Source organism: Coenobita brevimanus, chromosome 108 (assembly GCF_032717465.1).
Source record: "Coenobita brevimanus isolate Jiangsu-jjx chromosome 108, ASM3271746v2, whole genome shotgun sequence".
Classification (NCBI taxonomy): Eukaryota; Metazoa; Arthropoda; class Malacostraca; order Decapoda; family Coenobitidae; genus Coenobita; species Coenobita brevimanus.
Window position 1 is genome coordinate 12959632 of NC_137061.1, and position 19913 is coordinate 12979544.

General features: G+C 43.1%; 1 protein-coding gene across 1 annotated transcript in view; it reads left to right on the top strand.

The window, feature by feature from the left end:
- Positions 1-19913, top strand: part of Nup205 (nuclear pore complex protein Nup205) — a 97083-nt gene that overhangs the window by 707 nt on the left and 76463 nt on the right. The gene's annotated exons all lie outside the window — the stretch shown is intronic.

A 19913-nucleotide genomic window follows, 5' to 3' on the forward strand; every position in this document is an offset into this window, starting at 1 on the left:
GCTTAGTACTAAAAAGTGCATTTGTGATGATTAAGTATTTAGTAAAAACAGCAGTAGAAGGTGAGTTAGCCACTTTTGTTGTCAGTGAGTTGGGTGTAAGTACGAAATTATACCACCTATCTGTGATTGTGATTGGCGGAAGTAAATCGCGTGTAACTCGTTTATTACCAATTTGCGAGAGAAATGCCATAGAAGAAAAGGTTCTTAGAATGACCAATTCTACTAGAAAATGTTAATGAAAAGTCGAAAATCGGATGAGGGCAACGTGTAAAATTTGACCAGATGTGTATACTGTGAAAAAGGAAATTTCAGGATACCTTGGTTGTATGAAACAGCAATTTGACCCTGCAACTCCCTCTCAGAAAATGTTGTCCTGCCCACTGAGTCTGTTCCAGTGACCTATTGGACTGGTCAGGAATATATATTGGCTGGCCTGCTGGTGATTGGTCAGACAAGAGCTAGCATTGTATGCAGCTGTTTTTGCTGCTTATTAGGGAGTGATATGGTACCGGTATATTTGATGAACAATCACAACTTGATACTACTGAACTGCGGTAACAGATGCACAGGAATGTACACATGGAGCAGGGGGAACCAGAAAAGTGTGGCTGATTTTGTGTTGGTCAACAAGGAAATGTACAAATGGTTCCAAAGCATGAGGATAGATGAAATGCAAGAAGTTGATATTACAGACCATGACTTAATACAGATCCAACTGCAACTTGACCAAAACAACACCAAACTTCAGAAAAAGGGAATGAAGAGAATGGATAACAGAAAAACTACCGTACTACTTCTTCCTTAGCCTTTATCATTCTTTTTCTGTGCCTGCCCTCCTCTCTTCCTATTTCTCCCATCTTTCCTGTCACTTCTTATTGCTTTTCTTTCCTTTACAGGTGGCTTTACATTGAATGACAAGCCAAATGGTTTCCTGTAAGCCAAGAAACCATTTACAACGCTGGGTGGTAACCATATAACCAAACCCTACGTGCTTCCTACATGTCAGCAAGTGGGTTGGTGGAGGGTTAGTGCCCCTCCCCGTAAAACAAATAACTCAAAGTTAAATGGCCACCCCTTACAGGATTATGGCGTTTGACAATAAATAGATAGAATAGACATAATGAAAGTGACGCAACTATAGTCGTTCTATTTTATGAAGGCAGTTTGGGTGGGGCTCTCTGGGACCTCAGTCTGTTAGCTCTGTTGTCACATCGTCGCCACACACGTGCTCTCTCTCTCTCTCTCTCTCTCTCTGATATTTATATTAACTAATACTAATTGTATTTTCTTTATTTTCTCTCTTGTTTTCGACTTTTTTTCCACACCGCCCCTGAGGTCTATAGGTGCGTTTTTTTTTATATAGCTTCCATGGCGGGAGACTGACCGAGTATGACCCGCTCACGCAGGGCTGTCCCTCGTGTCACTACCTGACAACGTCTCAAAGGCAACTCTGACAAGTCTTATGAGATTTATACCATACTATAGCTTTTTTATTGAATTACATCTATACAGTGTGTTTAAAATTCATTTATAAGTAGTTACTAGCTTAAAATAGGAGAGTGAGAGAGAGGTGAACACAAATAATTACACGTGTGTCGGCGGCGATGTGACAACAGAGCTAACAGTGTGAGGTCCCAAATCGCACCACCCAAACTGCCTTCATAAAATAGAACGACTGTAGTGACAACAACGAAAGCAGTGGCAGACAAGGTACTCAGAAGAAAACCCAGAAAAAAGGAAATTAAAGAAGCAGCAACAGCTAATGGTAACAGAGAAACCATGGATGAATGAGACTATTAGAGATGCAATAGAGAAAAGAAAAGAATTCAGCGGGCGAAAGATGAATTGCAAGACAGAAGATGAAAGAAATACATATGAGATACTGTATGAAAACAGAGAAAGACACACAAATATTAATAAAAGAGGAATTATACAAACATGAAGTTAACAGCAGATATTAAAGATAGCAAGAATAAGAGTAAAACACTCTGGGAAAACTGCAATAAACTAATGGGGAAACAAATGAAGAAAACAGAAGATATATTCCTATACAACAATGATGGAGTACAACTACGGGAAGCAGAAACACGAGAAGAACTAGTAAAATATTGGAGTCAGATATATAACAAGCATGATAACATCACTGAAATAGCCTATGAAGTGAGGGAACAAACAACAATGTGGTAAAGCCTCACTTTAATGGACTAACTGGGACAGCAGCACAAACTCTTGATTTGTGATATGGTGCTTAAAGAACAAGTGATGAAAAAGAGGACTTATGTACCTAGGAGGAAAATATGGAAGCTGAAAAACCAAGTAGTAAGGGATACCTTCTATAGAGAGTTGAGGAGAGTGGTGGCTGAACAGGGAGCTGTAGACAGAGGCTTTAATGAACAGTACAGAGCCCTCAAGAACAATTTCTTGAGAGTTAGTGATGTAACATGTGGTTGGACAAGAGGACCACCAAGACATAAAGTAACTTGGTGGTGGGATGAGGGTGTAGAAGCTGCAGTTAAGGAGAAAAGAAGGCTTTTCCGGGAATGGAAGAAGGGTGGTAGCAAAGAGGAATATTTGGCTGCCAAGAATAGGGCTAGAAGAGAGGTATACAGGGCTAAGTCTGAGTCACAGAGACTATTACTTGATAACCTAAATCATGGGGAAAGGAAAAATATGATATTTAGGGTGGTAGGTCAAGTGAAGAGGGATAATCGGGATATTATAGGTGAGCAGTGTGTGAAGAATGATGAAGGAAGGGTAGTGGTGAACAGTGAGGATATTAAAGATGGATGGAGAGAGCATTATAACCGGTTGTTGAATGATGAGTTTGACTGGGACAGGGAAGGTTTGGAGCCAGCAGATCCAGTGTCTGGCCCTTGGCCTTTGATTGATACTGCTACTGTGAGTGAGGCAATAGGCAGGATGAAGGTGGGGAAGGCAGCAGGTGTGCCTGGGTTGACTGCCGAAATGTTGAAGGCCTCAGGCGATATAGGGGTGAGTTTAGTCACTGACTTGATAAATAGGATTATTTATGAGTGTGTTGTCCCAGATGATTGGCTGAAGAGTGTAATTGTAAATGTGTATAAAGGGAAGGGTGATGCCCTGGAAAGAGGAAATTATAGAGGTACCTGTATATAGCTTTTAGATCAGATAATGAAGGTAATGGAGAGAGTTTTAGAAGGTATGATTAGAGAAAGAGTGAATATTGATGAGAAGCAGTTTGGGTTTATGCCAGGTAGGGGGACCACTGTTGCTATATTCATTGTTCGACAGCTTCAGGAAAAGTATATCGGTAGGAGAAGGGATCTTTATTTTGTTTTTGTTGATTTGGAAAAGGCCTTTGACAGAGTCCCTAGAGACGTGGTGAAGTGGGCAATGAGAAAGCTTGGCTTGGAGGAGTGGCGGTTAGGGTGGTTATGGCTATGTATGTGGGTGCTCACACCCAGGTAAGAGTGAATGGAGATTTGAGTGATGAGTTTTCCATGAATGTTGGTGTGCATCAGGGGTCAGTCGTGAGTTCCATGTTGTTTATCATGGTACTTGAAGCCCTTTCACGTGACTTTAGAAACGGACTCCCGTGGGAGTTGTTGTATGCTGATGATTTGGTGTTGATTGCAGAGAACGAAAGGGAGGTGGAGGAAAAGTTTAGGAAGTGGAGAGATGGTATGGGGCACAAGGGTTTAAGGGTAAATGCAGATAAAACAAAAGTGATGATATCTAGGGTTGGTGGTGGTACTGTCAAAGACGAGGGAGAGTGGCCATGTGCAGTTCGCCACAAGGGCGTGGGAAGTAATTCCAACTTGTGCGGTGTGTGTGATAAATGGGTGCATAAGCGATGTAGTGGTATCAGAGGTAGACTGCGAGATAATGCTGATTTTATGTGTACCTCTTGTCGAGGTGAGCAGGTGGAGATTGTCAGACGTGAAAGGATTGAACTTGCTGGTGAATCTCTTGAGTGTGTGGAAGAGTTTTGTTATTTGGGAGATATGTTGTGTGCTGGAGGTGGGGCTGGAGCTAGCTCTGTGGCTAGGGTGAGAAGTGGTTGGAAGAAGTTCAGGGAGCTCTTGCCTCTCCTGACATTGAGAGGGCTCTCCCTACGTGCTAAGGAGTCTTTGTATGCAGCATGTGTTAGGAGTGTAATGCTGTATGGTAGTGAGACCTGGGCAGTGAAGGAGGAAGATATTCGCCGGCTCAGACGTGCAGAAATGACAATGATTAGGTGGATGTGCAGTGCATCCCTGCGTCCAAGGCCTGGAGGGGCTGGGTTTACGATGAAAGAGTTGAGAGGTAGGATGGGACTGGAGTGTATTGGTGTTGTGATGAGGAGAGGTAGATTGAGATGGTTTGGACGTGTGGAGAGGATGGGGGATGATAATTGGGTGAGGAAGGTGAGAAGTGTTAATATTGGGGGTGGGGTTATGAGGGGTAGACCGAGAAAGACATGGGACGAGGTCATTAAGTGTGACCTCAGGGTTAAGGGACTGAACAGGGAGGCTGCAATAGATTGTGCAGCGTGGAGAGGCGCCATTAGGTGACCAAGGCCGACACATGCAAACATGTTGGAGCCTTTAAAAACAAAAATGAAAACTGGACTTCCCCCAGCTAACCTGGACTTTTTCTGATATATCAGACATTAGTCTGGATCGCACCAACAGTTTTAAAACTGTTTTCACTGTACTGTATTATACATTCACCAGAATAATCAAATGGTATAATGTAATAATTCTGTGGTTGGTGGGGGCGCATACCACCCACTCACTCAATGTAGTGCTGCTCTCGGGTCCCTGCCCCGTCCTCTTTTCCTTCCTTCTTTCCATCCTTCTTCTTCAGTCTCTCTTTCAGTCTTTCTCCTTCCTTCTGTCTATGGGTGACTCTACACTGAGTGACAAGCCAAATGGTTTCCTGTACACCAGGAATCCATTTACAACGGTGTGCGGTAACCATATGACCAAATTATGGCACCTGGTGGTTTAGCAGGCACCTAAGGTGCTCCGGTTAGATTGAGCCAGTGCAGGTTTATACCCAAGGAGTGGTTGGGGTTTAATGCACACAAAATGCTACTCGTCTGAGTGAGGCTGGTCACTCATCTGACATGTCAGGACCAACTTGCCTAGCCCTGGGCTTCTACACTTCTCATGGGGAAACAGTGGTTTAAATGATGAATGAATGACTGTTGTTCTGTACAATTATAAACATATCTTTTATTTACCGTACCTTATTGTTGTGAACATAGCTGAAGTGGTCAGGCAGGCCGGACTGCTTCTGGCTTCATCAGACTTTTTCTGATACATAAGAATTTAGTCCAGTGGCTCCTTGATTCTGATAAAAGTGAATTCGTGTCTTTTGAAGTCTGTTATATTGAGGTTTTACTGTACATAGAAGCTCTGGAAGGTTACGATAACAAAATAAGAATGAGAATACAGGCAAACCCCGATTTACAATACCGGTACTCCTAGATGTGATACCTCGGAATAGTGATGGGGGTAAAAATTCCACCTAACCCTGCCTGTTGTAGGCCTACCCCTGGTTTTGAGATGAGTTTTGATTATTTTTTACCGATTTTGATGATATTTTAGACTTACATTTTGTGTATAGTTTGATTTATGAGCTGTTTTTAGATGTAGATTAATGTTTTAGTCATAGGTGGAGTGAACACAGTCATTTGGGGTCAGTCTATCTATCTATCTATTGCCAGACGCCTCAGTCCTGTTCGGGGTGGCCACAAACAAATCGCCTCCACGTCGCCCTGTCCCCCGCCATTTCACTGCACGGTCCCAACTCACACCCCCCTCTCTCATATACCTCTCCACCCCATCCCTCCATCTCATCCTCGGCCTCCCCCTCCCTCTTCCCCCCTCCACCTCACTCACATACACTATCTTCGTCAGTCTTTCACCCTCCCTCCTCTCCACATGGTCAAACCACCTCAGTGTATTCCTCCTAACGCTTCCTATCACATCCACATCCACATCACAACGCTCCTTTATATCCTCATTTGTCAGCCTATCTCTCCATGTGATTCCACAGGCTCCTCTTATATAACTCATTTCCACTGCTCTCACTCTTGACTTGTGTCCATCCAGCAACATCCAAGCTTCACTTCCATACATTAGAGTTGGTATCACAATACTGTCATGTAGTAACTTTTTCACTTCCATGCTCACTTCCCTGCTTCATATCACTGCTTTCAAGGAACCAGCAACCTTTCTTCCCTGCTGTACCCTTTCAAGCACTTCACCCTCCAAACCTCCATCCTTATTCATCACACTACCCAAGTACTTAACATACTCACATTTGCCAATTCCTCACCATCCAACTTTGCTGTACATTCACTGACTTCACCTCTCTCAAATACCATCACTTTACTCTTCCCTACATTCACCTTTAGATACCATTTCTTACACACTATCCCAGACTCATCCACCAAGCTTTGCAGCTCTCCTTCGTCTTCACTCAACAACACAGTATCATCTGCAAACAACAGTACAGGGAGTTTCCAAACACTACCCTCTCTCACCAGGGCCACTCCAACATCCACTACCCTGCCTTGTACCTCTTTTATAACCCCATCCATGTACAGATTGAACAACCATGGAGACATGAAACATCCCTGCTTCAACCCAACCTTCAAAGAGAAAAATTCACTCAGTTCACCATCCACACACACTGCAGCCTTAGCACCATCATACATACTCTTCACAGCATTCAGCAACTTCCCATCGACTCCATATGTTCTTAATACTTTCCACAATCCTTGTCTATCCACCCTGTCATATGCTTTCTCCAAATCCATGAAGGCCGCATACAACTTCTTTCGCTTCTCTAGAAACGTTTCCACTAAAGATCTGAGAATGAATATCTGATCTACACAACCTCTTCCCTTCCTAAAGCCTCCCTGTTCTTCTCCAACTAATTCCCCTGTTCTTTCTCTAACTCTGTCAGTAAGTATCCTACCATACACTTTTCCTATTATACTAAGAAGACAGATGCCCCTATGATTACCACACACTTCTTTTTCCCCTTTTCCTTTGTACAATGGAATAAATATATCTGACTTCCAATCCTCCGGGACTCTACCTTCCTCCCAGGCCAATCTGCACATCTTCCACATCCATTCTACTACTATCTCTCCCCCATGCTTCAGCATTTCACTACACACTGCATCAATTCCTGGGGCTTTCCCCAATTAAACTTTCTTCATTGCTTCCACAACTTCTATCCTACTGATTTCTTCCTGTCTTCTCACCTCCCTCCTTCTCCCAGCCATTCCCCAGCCACTTATACTCGCATTACTTCCATCCTCCACGTTCAACAATTCCTTAAAGTGTTCTCTCCATCTGCTCACTTTTTCTCCCTTCTCCACTAGTAATCTATCATTTTTATCATTCACTCCCTTGCTAACTTCACTTCCACCCTGTCTTACTCTTTTACCCTCTTTCCAGAACATTATCTTACAGTCCCTCCTCTTTACACTCAAGTTCCTTCCAAATTCCTCATCCACTTTCTTCTTACTCTCTCTTACTAATCTTTTCACCTCTCTCTTTCTACATATAACTCTCTCTTCCGCCTCTCAACTTCTTCCACGCCCCTATTTCTCATCCATTCATTGTATGCTTTCTTCTTTTGTGCCACAACCTGTCTCACCTCTTCATTCCACCACGCTGTTCCTTGCACACCTCTCCGTCTTTTCTTCATCCCACACACCACATCACATGCTGCACATATTTCTTCTGTAAATATCCTGCACACACCTTCCACGTCCCCCATCTGCTCCAGTTCATATTTGCCCAATCGTTCCTCCACTTCTCTCTTATACTCTGCCTTTTTCTCATCCTCTTGTAACCTTTCCACTCTCCTTACAAATACTCCTTCTTCCCATCCTTCCCTTCTTCTATTTCTCCATCCTAATTGGATCTTGATTCTGGCCACCACCAAGTAATGGTCAGAAAGTCCACTCCCCCAACCTCTATAAGCTCTTGCATCCATTACACATTTTCACATCCTTTCATCCACACATACATAATCAGTCATTGTCTTCCATTCATTCAGTTCACCACCCACCCTTCTCATCACTCGCCATGTATACCTGTGGATCATTTTTTGCCTGAAGAGGGTATTGGCTATCACCAACCCTCTCCCAGCACAAATGTCCACTAACGCACTGCCATTCTCATCTGTCTCAGCAGGCACACCCCACTCACCAACTATTCCATCCACCTTCACATTCCCTACTTTACCATTCATATCACCGATCAAAAACACTCTCTCATTCCTTCCAAACTTTTCCATGCACACTTCCACATTTGTTCCGAACTCTTCTCTCTCTCTGCTTGCACGATCTTGCGTTGGCACGTGTACATGCACAATTGCCCACATTTGTATTCCAACTTTCAATCTTATCCACACAATCCTTGACCCAACTGATCCATGCTCTCTTATGCTCTTCTTCCATCTTTTACTCACAACTATACATACTCCTTCCTTTGCCCTCGCATTCTCACCTACTCCTGCACATATACCCCATCTATACTCCCATTCTTTCATACTCTCACCTCTCCAATTCGTTTCATTTATTCCACATACATCAACTTTCGCACCCTCAAGCACCTGAACAATCTCTCTCTCTTTCACCTCATCATTCACTCCCCTTACATTCCACATTCCGATTACCATGTCCTTTGTCCTTGATCGTCATCTTGTAGTCAGTCCCTGTCAGAGGCTTACTGTTTGTCTTTTTAGTTAGTTGTTTTCCGGGGAGGGGCACTAACCCTCCGCCTGCCCTTTTATTCGCCTTTTACAACAAGCAGGGATACTGGGGGAGTATTCTTGAAAAAAAAACCCTACCCCCAGGGAGTACATATCAAAAAAGTGTAACAAGTTAATGATTGGCAAAACCTTTAGGAAAAATTTGGCGCTGCCTTCCGTACTTTAACCCTTTAACCGCGGGCATTGTTTTGGCCTGACTGTCCTCTCCCGCGGGGGTTTCAGCCAAATGTAAACAAACCTTTAAACCTTAATAACTCTGCACAGAATAAAGCTAGAGAAAAAAATAAGGTACCATTAGAAAGTACTAACCTTCAGCTTTCCATTGATGTAGGTTTCATGACTCTGTTGACTTTCACAGGACGGGCAGTGCCGTTAGAAGTGAGGGGTGTAAAATCACTATTTTTCGCTCACACACCATTACCTTCGCTCATACACCATTACCAAATGCCAACCTCATTCTGATAATAATACTATAAACATATATGAACACTGCACATACGATAAACACCCACTCTGTGTTCACTGAGGCAGGTAAAAGGCACTGTAATTACCCGCACTTCACTGCCACATCAGTGGTGTTGTAATCACTATTTTTCGCTCACACACCATTACCAAATGCCAACCTCATTCTGATAATAATACTATAAACATATATGAACACTGCACATACAATAAACACCCACTCTGTGTTCACTGAGGCAGGTAAAAGGCACTGTAATTGCCCGCACTTCACTGCCATATCAGCGGTGTTGTAATCACTATTTTTCGCTCACACACCATTACCAAATGCCAACCTCATTCTGATAATAATACTATAAACATATATGAACACTGCACATACAATAACCACCCACTCTGTGTTCACTAAGGCAGGTAAAAGGCACTGTAATTGCCCGCACTTCACTATCACATCAGCAGTGTTGTCACTCACACAACTGGACAGATACTGATGCGTGTTTGGTCCGGGGTGGGGTGGGGGGCCCAGGGGGTGGGAGGTGGGGCCCCAGGGGGGGGAAGAGGGAGATGGAGGTTGGCTGGAGTGAAAGAACTTAATAGCTACTCTCCCTTGAAACAGTTGGCTCATGGAAAAAACGCGGGGTATTCAAAATATTCACAAACATTCGAGAATGACACCCGAGGTTTGGTCCAGTTTTTGCAGTGTCATTCTGGAATGACACCCGCGGTTAAAGGGTTAAGGCACAGATATAATGACCTTGACTGAAACAGAAATCAATAAGCCGCAACAAATAGAAAATGGAGTATATGGACAGATACTAGGACTTCTGAAATATGCACCAACTTGCACCCAGCAAGGAGAAGTTGGATCTTCATTCTTGAAAACCAGGGTAATGGAGAATAAGCTGTAGTTCATCAGAGACATTGAAAAAGGAAATAACCAACTCATGAAATCCATACTAAGAGAAATGAGGGAAGATGAAATGAATAAATGGATGCGAGCAGCCAACACGTACTGTATATGGAAGAATTAAAACTAAAATACAGAAACATTGTGAGATAGGAAAAAAGAAATTGAAAGAAAAAACACGACAGTGAGATAATGCAATGTGTTATAAGGAGCTGGAGTCCAAGTCAAGCTTGACATGGTACAAAGGATGGAAGAAACAAATAGAAGAAGATCCATTATATGGTAACAGATCAGCATCCATCATTTTGTACAAAACAGAACCCAACACATTACCACTAAAGGACTGAAGAAGACATGAAAATGGAGATACTGGTTGTGTACTCTGCGGAGCAGAAGAGAACGTGGAACACTTCTTACTATGGTGTGAAGCACTTCAGGAACCATTCATTGAAGACAAGAGCAGCATCATAGGGAGATACTTGTTTAATGAGGAAAAACTGCCGGAAAAGGAAGAGCTACCTGGTATGGTATACAATAATACCGATTGTGGAGACTGAGGGAAAGAAAAGTCAAAGAGCTCAGCACAAATAACAAATAACAATTTAGAAATAATTAATAAGGAATAGTATCAAAAGCACAAATCCAAAAATTTTAACTAAAATTTAAAGTTTAGGAGGCGCCATTGTAAAGGTCATTCCTTCGAACAATGTCACATCACGTCGCATATATCTGTTTATGTCTAGACATACTGGAATCAGAATACACTTTTGATCACCCTGCTCCATGAACCCCTCCCCCATATACCAGTCTCAAACAGACACTGGGCACCAATCATGAAACTGGATTTTGGTGGATTGCCATCCTGCTTTGGACCCTACCTCACCCCATCCTTAGGTGGGATAAAGAGGTCTGGATGATGATGATGATGAGTGGAAAAATATTTTAGAATTACTATCTGTCTATCTATCTATTGCCAGATGCCTTAATCCCTTATACAGGGTGGCCACAAACAAATCACCTCCATGTCACCCTGTCCCCTGCCATTTCACCACCCTGCTCCTAATTCACCCCCCTGCTCCTAATTCACCCCCCCCCTCTCTCTTATACCTCTCCACTCCATCCCTCCATCTCATCCTTGGCCTTCCACTCCCTGTCTCCCCCTTCACCTCACTCACATACACTCTCCTTGTCAGTCTCTCACTCTCCAATCTCTCCACATGGCCAAACCACCTCAGTTTGTTTCTCCTAATGCTTCCTATCACATCCACATCCACACCACAATGCTTCTTCACATCCTCATTTGTCAGTCTCTCTCTTCATGTGACTCCACAGGCTCCTCTCAAATAACTCATTTCCACTGCTCTCACTCTTGACTTGTGTCCCTCCAACAACGTCCAAGCTTCACTTCCATACGTCAGTGTTGGTATCACAGTACTGTCATGTAATAACTTTTTCACTTCCATGTTCCACGTGTTCTCTCCATCTGCTCACTTTTTCTCCCTTCTCCACCAGTAATCTACCATTTTTATCTTTCACTCCCCTGCTAACTTCACTTCCACCTTGTCTTACTCTTTTCACCTCTCTCCAGAACATTTTCTTACAGTCCCTCCACTTTACACTCAAATTCCTTCCAAATTCCTCATCCACCCTCTTCTTACTCTCTCTTACTAATCTTTTCACCTCTTTCTTTCTTTCTACATATAACTCTCTCTTCCGCCTCTCAACTTCTTCCACGCCCCTGTTTCTCATCCATTCATTGTATGCTTTCTTCTTTTGTGCCACAGCCTGTTTCACCTCTTCAGTCCACCACGCTGTTCCTTGCACCCCCCTCCGTCTTCTCTTCCTTCCACACACCACATCACATGCTGCATATATTTCTTCTGTAAATATCTTACACACACCTTCCACGTCTCCCATCTGGTCCAATTCATATTTGCCCAATCGTTCCTCCACTTCTCTCTTATACTCTGCCTTTTTCTCATCCTCTTGTAAGCTTTCCACTCTTTTTGCAACTACTCCTTCCTCTCGTCTTTCCCTTCTCCTATTCCTCCATCTTACTTGCATTCTAATTCTGGCCACCACCAAGTAGTGGTCAGAAAGTCCACTCCCCCAACCTCTATACACTCTTGCATCCTTTACACATCTTCGTATCCTTTCATCCACACACACACAATCAATCATTGCCTTCCTTTCATTCAGTTCACCACCCACCCTTCTCATTACTCGCCATGTATACCTGTGGATCATTTTATGCCTGAAGAGGGTATTGGCTATCACCAACCTCCTCCCAGCACAAATGTCCACTAATGCACTGCCATTCTCATCTATCTCAGCAGGCACACCCCACTCACCAACTATTCCATCCACCTTCACATTCCCAACTTTACCATTCATATCACCAGTCAAAAACACTCTCTCATTCCTTCCAGACTTTTCCATGCACACTTCTACATTTGTCCAGAACTCTTCTCTTACTCTTCTAGCACGATCTTGCGTTGGCGCATACACACACACAATCGCCCACGTTTGTATTCCAACTTTCAGCTTTACCCACACAATCCTTGACCCAACTGATCCATACTGTCTTATGCTCCTCTTCCATCTTTTACTCACAACTATACATACTCCTTCCTTTGCCCTCTCATTCTCACGTACTCCTGCACGGTTTTATGAATTATTAGAATTTGAGGAAAAACCTCCTGCCTGTCTGTTTGTCTGCCTCTTTCTCTCTCTCTCTCTCTGCATAAGAAATCAACATTTTACGGAGATTTATTTCTATAAAAAGTCTATACGGTTCTATAAAAAGTCTATACGAGTAGCAGGAGTAGGAACTTCCATTTTTGATGGCGATCAGAGATGAAGTGACCTGCGGATTGACACCTGACCCTTCCTCACTGACTCACCTACAAACATGACAGCGTTGGAAAGCAACGTTGCCAAGTGTTGTGATATTTATAAAAAGTCATTGTTATTATTAAAAACAACAGACATTTCTTACACTATATAGCCTTATTAGAGAATTATATACATATATACGGTACTGTAAATAAATTTCATTTAGAAGTAGTAAATAGCTGACATGAGATAGAGAGGTGTGTATTGGTTGGTATAGATTCGGCAGCGCCACGGGTCAGGGAATTCCCTTGAGGGACAACGCCCTAATGATCTTGATATTTTGGTAAGACTATAATTCCTCTCTTATTTCCCTAAAGGCCGGTTCACACGAGCTGAATCGCGGCCGTTTTCTTCGCCGATTTGCGGCGGAAAAATGCCGATTTTCGGCATTTTTCCCGGAAAGGTGTTCACACGTACGGGGACTGAGTGGCAGGAACGCGGCAACAGTGTTTACAAACAAAGATGGACCGCCGTACTCGTACCAGGTGTGCAGCCCTTGCACTTGCACTTTCTCTACTTCAAGATAAGCCGTCACGCATCTGGACTCGTCCGTGGCTGTCTAGGAGAAAAGAAGAGAGTGTGTATTACAGGCTGGTGAGGGAGCTCAGCTTGGAGGATCCCCAAACTTTAAATGAGTGGATCCGTCTTAACAAGACCCAGTACGACCACTTGCTGGGGCTTGTGACACCCTTCATTAAAAAACAAAATATGCAGATGAGGGAAACTGTGATTGCTGGAGAACGGCAGGCATGATGAATAAACTTGTGTTGTCCACGCGTGATGAAGTCGAAATGGTGATACTGTAAACACACAAAGATGTCGAATTCGTCTTCGTTCCCAGAGCTTTGTCTTGTTCGGTGCTTCCATTTTAATCGGCCCGGCAACTTTCTCCCGATTCCGGCGAAAAAAGACCGACATGTCGGTCTCTTCATACCGGCGAAAAAAGTTGCCGGAATTTCTACCGGGAAGCAAATTCCGGCAAAAAACTGCCGCGATTTTGCTCGTGTGAACCGGCCATAACTCTGTCATTAAGTATCCTACCATATACTTTTCCTATTACACCGAGAAGGCAAATGCCCCTGTGATTACCACACACTTCCTTTTCCCCTTTCCCTTTGTACAAGGGAATAATTATACCTGACTTCCAATCATCCGGGACTCTACCTTCCTCCCAGGCCAATCTGCACATCTTCCACATCCATTGCACTACTGTCTCTCCCCCATGCTTCAGCATTTCACCACACACTCCATCAATTCCTGGGGCTTTCCCCATTTTGACTTTCTTCAGCTCATCCACAACTTCCATCCTACTGATTCCTTCCTGTCTTCTCATCTCCCTCCTTCTCCCAGCCATTCCCCAGCCACTTATACTGTACTTGCATTACTTTCATTCTCTATGTTCAACATTTCATTAACCCCTAAAGCGTGGGTCATCACGTTTGCGACGCTCGCCAAAAAGGACATAACAGCGGATCATCGCGTTTGCGATTCGAGTTAATTTTGAATAAACGCGGGCAAGGATGTTCCAGCTGGTATTGTCTATCAGTACCACCACCCTTTAGCTACAATTAGCATACTTTACCTTTGTACTACTGACCTCCGTTGTTGCCAAGTATCGCATTTTTCCCCCCTCCTCCCCCCACCACGGCCCGGCCAGTCTGGCTGTGATACATGGCAGTGCTTTGACTGCTCAGAACTGTAAATCTGCGCTCTCCTCTCACAAGCAGTTTATGCTAATAGGAAACGCTTGTTTCCCCAGTTGTCACACTAGCTTTTTTTCGCACGGTTTGCCCCTGTTTAGCGTCAGTTTACTGCAGGCTTTCAAAGTGACATTATGGCGAGTTCTAGCTCTTCCGAGTCAGTGCGAGCGGCCGACAGGAACGAGAATAAAGTGAAGGGCGTAAGGTAGAATAAAAAGCGCGCTGCGGTGATCTTTTGGGAAGTAATATGATTGAAAATAATGTAGTATACGTGTTTTTAGCTGTGAAAACGGAAATGTTTGTTGAGTGACGGGAAGACCGCCGCCGCGCTGCATGTCGGCCGTACGCTTCGTTGATTTTAGCCTTATTTTCAGTGCTTATTGTACAAATACGGATTCCAAACTACCTGTACATTGTAGTATAAAGTTTACTGTGACAGAATGAGGCTGTGGTAGAGGGGAAACCGGGTTGCTGGAGGTGTGAAAGTGAAGATTTTGTTACCCAACTTTGCAAGTCTCCACAAGTCCTTGGGTAGTCCATGAAAGCTCAACACCTGTCTCTGGAGAAAGCTGAATGTAAGTACTATCTGCCATACCAATTATAATGTTCTAGGATTAATCTCTGATTTTTGGCTAATATTTTCCTACAGGTACTCAGACCGCGATACAACCCCGCCACCCGGGGGGGGGTTGGCTGTCCATTGGCCGCGTTTTAGGGGTTAAAGTGTTCTCTCCATCAGCTTATTTTTCTCCCTTCTCAGCCAGCAGTCTGCCATTTTTATCTTTCACTCCCCTACTAACTTCATTGCCACCCTGTCTGACTCTCTTTATTTCTTTCCAGGACATTTTCTTACATTCCCTCCACTTTGCACTCAAGTTCCTTCCAAATTCCTCATCCACTCTCTTCTTACTCTCTCTTACTGATCTTTTCACCTCTCTCTTCCATCTCTCAACTTCTTCCACACCCCTATTTCTCATCCATTCATTATATGCTTTCTTCTTTTGTGCCACAGCCTGTCTCACCTCTTCATTCCACCATGCTGTTCGTTGCACCCCCTTTCGTCTTCTCTTCACCCCACACACCACCTCACATGCTGCGCATATTTCCTCTGTGAATGTCTTGCACACACCTTCCACGTCCCCCATCTGCTCCAATTCATATTTACCCAATCGTTCCTCCACTTCTCTCTTATATTCTGCCTTTTTCTCATCCTTTTGCAACCTTTCCACTCTCCTTACATCTACGCCTTCCTCCCGTCCTTGCCTTCTTCTCTTTCTCCATTTTACTTAGACTTAAATTCTGACCACCACCAAGTGGTGGTCAGAAAGTCCACTCCCTCAACCTCTGTTTGCTCTTGCATCCATTACACATCTTCGCATCCTTTCATCCACACACACATTGCCTTCCTTTCATTCAATTCACCATCCACCCTTCTCATCACTTGCCATGTATACGGTACCTGTGGATCATTTTGTGCCTGAAGAGGGTATTGGCTATCACCAACCCCCTCCCCCCACAAACGTCCACTAAAGCACTGCCATTCTCATCTATCTCAGCAGGCACACCCCACTCACCAACTACTCCATCCACCTTCACATTCCCTACTTTACCATTCATATCACCAATCAAAAACATTATCTCATTCCATACAAACTTTTCCATTCACACTTCCACATTTGTCCAGAACTCTTCTCTCACTCTGCTTGCATGATCTTGCATTGGTGCATACATGCCCACAATTGCCCACAGTTGTAGTCCAACTTTTAGTCTCACCCACACAACCCTTGAACCAACTGATCCATACTCTCTTATATTCTCCTTCCATCTGTTACCCACAACAATACACACTCCTTCTTTTGCCCTCTCATTCTCACCTACTCCTGCACATATCCCTCATCCATACTCCCATTCTCTCACACTCTCACCTCCCTTTTTAGTTCCAGTTAATCCACATACATCCACTTTCGCACCCTTAAGCACCTGGACAATCTCTCTCTCTTTCACCTCATCATTTGCTTCCCTTATATTCCAGTTTGCCATCCGTGTCATGTCCTTTGTACTGTTCTTAGTTGTCATCTTTTGGTCAGTCCTGGTCTGAGGCTTCTTGTTCTTATTTTTAGTTAGTTGTTTTCCGGGGAGGGGCACTAACCCTCTGCCAACCCACTAGCTGTCACACAAGGAACATGTGTTGGTTGGTTATAAGGTTACCACCCAGTGTTGTAAATGAATCCCTGGTTTACAGGAAATCATTTGGTTTGCCACTGGATATAGAGCTACCTCCAAAACAGAGTACCACTACACTAAGTGGGTGGATGATGGGCGCCCTCACCTACTCTGTCCCTGAAATAGTAATGGAACAAAACAGATTATTATTATTATGTGGGTGTGATAGAAAAGCTTTAGGAGAAACACACTGAGCTGGTTTGGCCATGTGAAGAGAATGGAGAGAGAGACTAACAAGGAGAGTGTATGTGAATGAGGGGGAGGGGAGAAGGAGGGTAAGACCAAGGATGAGATTGAATGGATAAGTATGAGAGAGGATGATGTGAGTTGGGGGAAGGCAGCAAAATAGTAGAGGACAAGTTGTCATAGAGGTGATTTGTTTGTGGCCACCTCTTATCAGATTGAGGCATCTGGACATAGATGAATTAATAGATTATGATGATGATTATTATTATTATTGTTATTATTACTGTAGTAGTATTATTAATGGTGAAACTGCAGCAGAGATCCCATGGATAAAATTTACATATGTATTTTTCTCAGTAAACAGTAAGGGAATTATCATTGTGAATACTTTAAAAAGTTAAGGAAAGGCATAATTTTGAGGGTATCACCTATAAACTATGGTAAATGGCCACCCGCCACGTTGGACTCGTAGTTGTTTCGGCTCCATGGTCAGTCTGTCACTAATTGGTTCCTACAAACTTTTGTTTTTAGCCCAGGATCCCACAAATTATTCCTTCCAAGAAAGAAAAAAAAAAAATAGAGAGAGCCAAATTCAAGATGCGTTCATTTTGAGATGCCAGGACACACTACGTTTGAAAGGCTGGAGATCATAGGAAGTAGGAAATACAGACAAAGGGAGACAGTTCCAGAGCTGACCTGTTGCATAAATGAAAGACTGGGAGTAACGGTTAACTCTTGCATTAGAGAATTGGACAGAAAAGGGATGAGAGTTTGTTGCTAGACGGGTGCTATGTGCCTGTCGTAGAGGTGGAGGGATGCAAGCAGACAGTTCAGAGGAGCAGTGACTATTGAAGTAGTGATGAAAAAGAGATAAAGATGCAGCAGTGCGGTGAAGCGACAGAGGTTGAAGGGAGCCAGTGAGAGGAGGAGAGTTAATGAGGTGAAAAGCCTTTTACTCCACCCTTTTGACATAACCTACTCAAATTAATCTAGTCCAACCAAACCTAACCTAGCAGACCAGAATTATTTGAGAATGCATGAGTTTCAGACAGCTTAACCTAACCAAACCTGACAATTTAATCTAACCTGATCTGAAAGATTTGGAGACGAATGAGTTTTGGGTCTGATTCAACCCATTGACCACTGTGGGACACCACCACTGATGTCAATAAATCTGATTTCATGCTCTTGAGTAACATGTTATTTTTGCAGAATTAGGGTGTCATGAATGATTTATAAAATCTTTAGTAACATAAATACTGTATTCCACAGAATCTGGATGTCATACATGAATTTACAATTATGAAAGATAATCCATGTCAAAAATTGCCATGGAAATCAAGACAGGAGCAGTGTAAAACACAATAGGCTTAATCTCCACGTTTGTCATATATTGTATCTCTGTGTGTTGCTGTATGTCTTAGTCTTATAAAAGGTGGCCACAAACAAATTGCCTCCACATCACTGTCCTCTACCATTTGGGTGCCCTCCCTCCAGCTGACACCCCCTCTTTCACACATCGCTCCATTCCATCCCTCCATCTCATCCTTGGTCTCCCCCTCCTCCTCACTCACTTTCACTTATCTAGTCTGTCTGTCAGTGTTCATGCACTTCACATGGCCAAACCATCTCAAAGTAGCTGTTTCTCTTAGCACTTTCATTCACATCCACATCAATACCACAATGCACCCTAACCTCCTCATTGTCTCTGTCTGTCCTTTTAACTCCACATCATTGTCATTATTTTTTGTTAACTATTTAGGAGAATTCATGGCTACTGTTCAAGATGCAGTATTGAAGTGTATGATATGTAAAGCACATAAACATGTAAATCAAGGAATAGGCCTGTCAGAAAAGCAAATTTCACTCAGTATATATTGCTATATTTATTCCAGTTTTATTTAATTTTGTTAAAGTTTTTTTTCCTTAGACTTGTCAAATATTTTAAAGCTTCAGCAAGGATGAGGTAGTACAGTACAGAGGATAGGGTGCAAAGATAGTAGTATCAGAGAGATGTGGATGTGAGGTGGAGAAATGGCAGCCAAATAGAAAAAGGACAGAGTGACATGGAGGCAGTTTGTTTGTGGCCACCTTTTATAGGATTAATGGTTCTTGCTATAGATGGATAGATTCACTGTACAGAACTTAATATCTGTGCAGGTCGTCCCTGCTATAACGATGAGATGTGTTTGGGAAAAGCTGTTGTTGAGCCAGGATGTTGTTAAATAGGGACATTATAACACAGAAAGTATAGGGATGCCTTTGGGAGCTGTTGGGTTCCCCTCCCCTCAACCAAGTACAAAACCCACCAAAATGAGTCCAAAAACAAGTTTCTAGCTCGCCTAAAGCCCTCAAATAACTGTTAAACAAGCTAAACTATTGTAAGCCTAAAAGCAGTTTATAACTCACCCAGACCCAAAAATAAAGTCTGAAAATCATCAAAAATAAGCCTGGAAAAAAATCAGACTTAGTAAACTATACCCCAGAATTTTTTTTTTTTTTTTTTTTTTTTTTTTTTTTTAATGTGTCTGACTCTGGGCATAGGCTTCACAGCCTGCTATCAAGGCCCAGCAGTCCTCCTACATACCATACACCTCTACATGTCACCACTTCGGCGCTAACACCCACTGTCCATATTGAATACATGCTAGGGCTGTCTCATACAGGACTTGGTGTGTTGGTATTAGCGGGGGTATTTTTACGACATGTCGGCGGGTCTTCTGGTAGATCAGTAAAGCCTGATTTAATGAAATTCAAATCCTTAAACTGTTCCCTGCCCC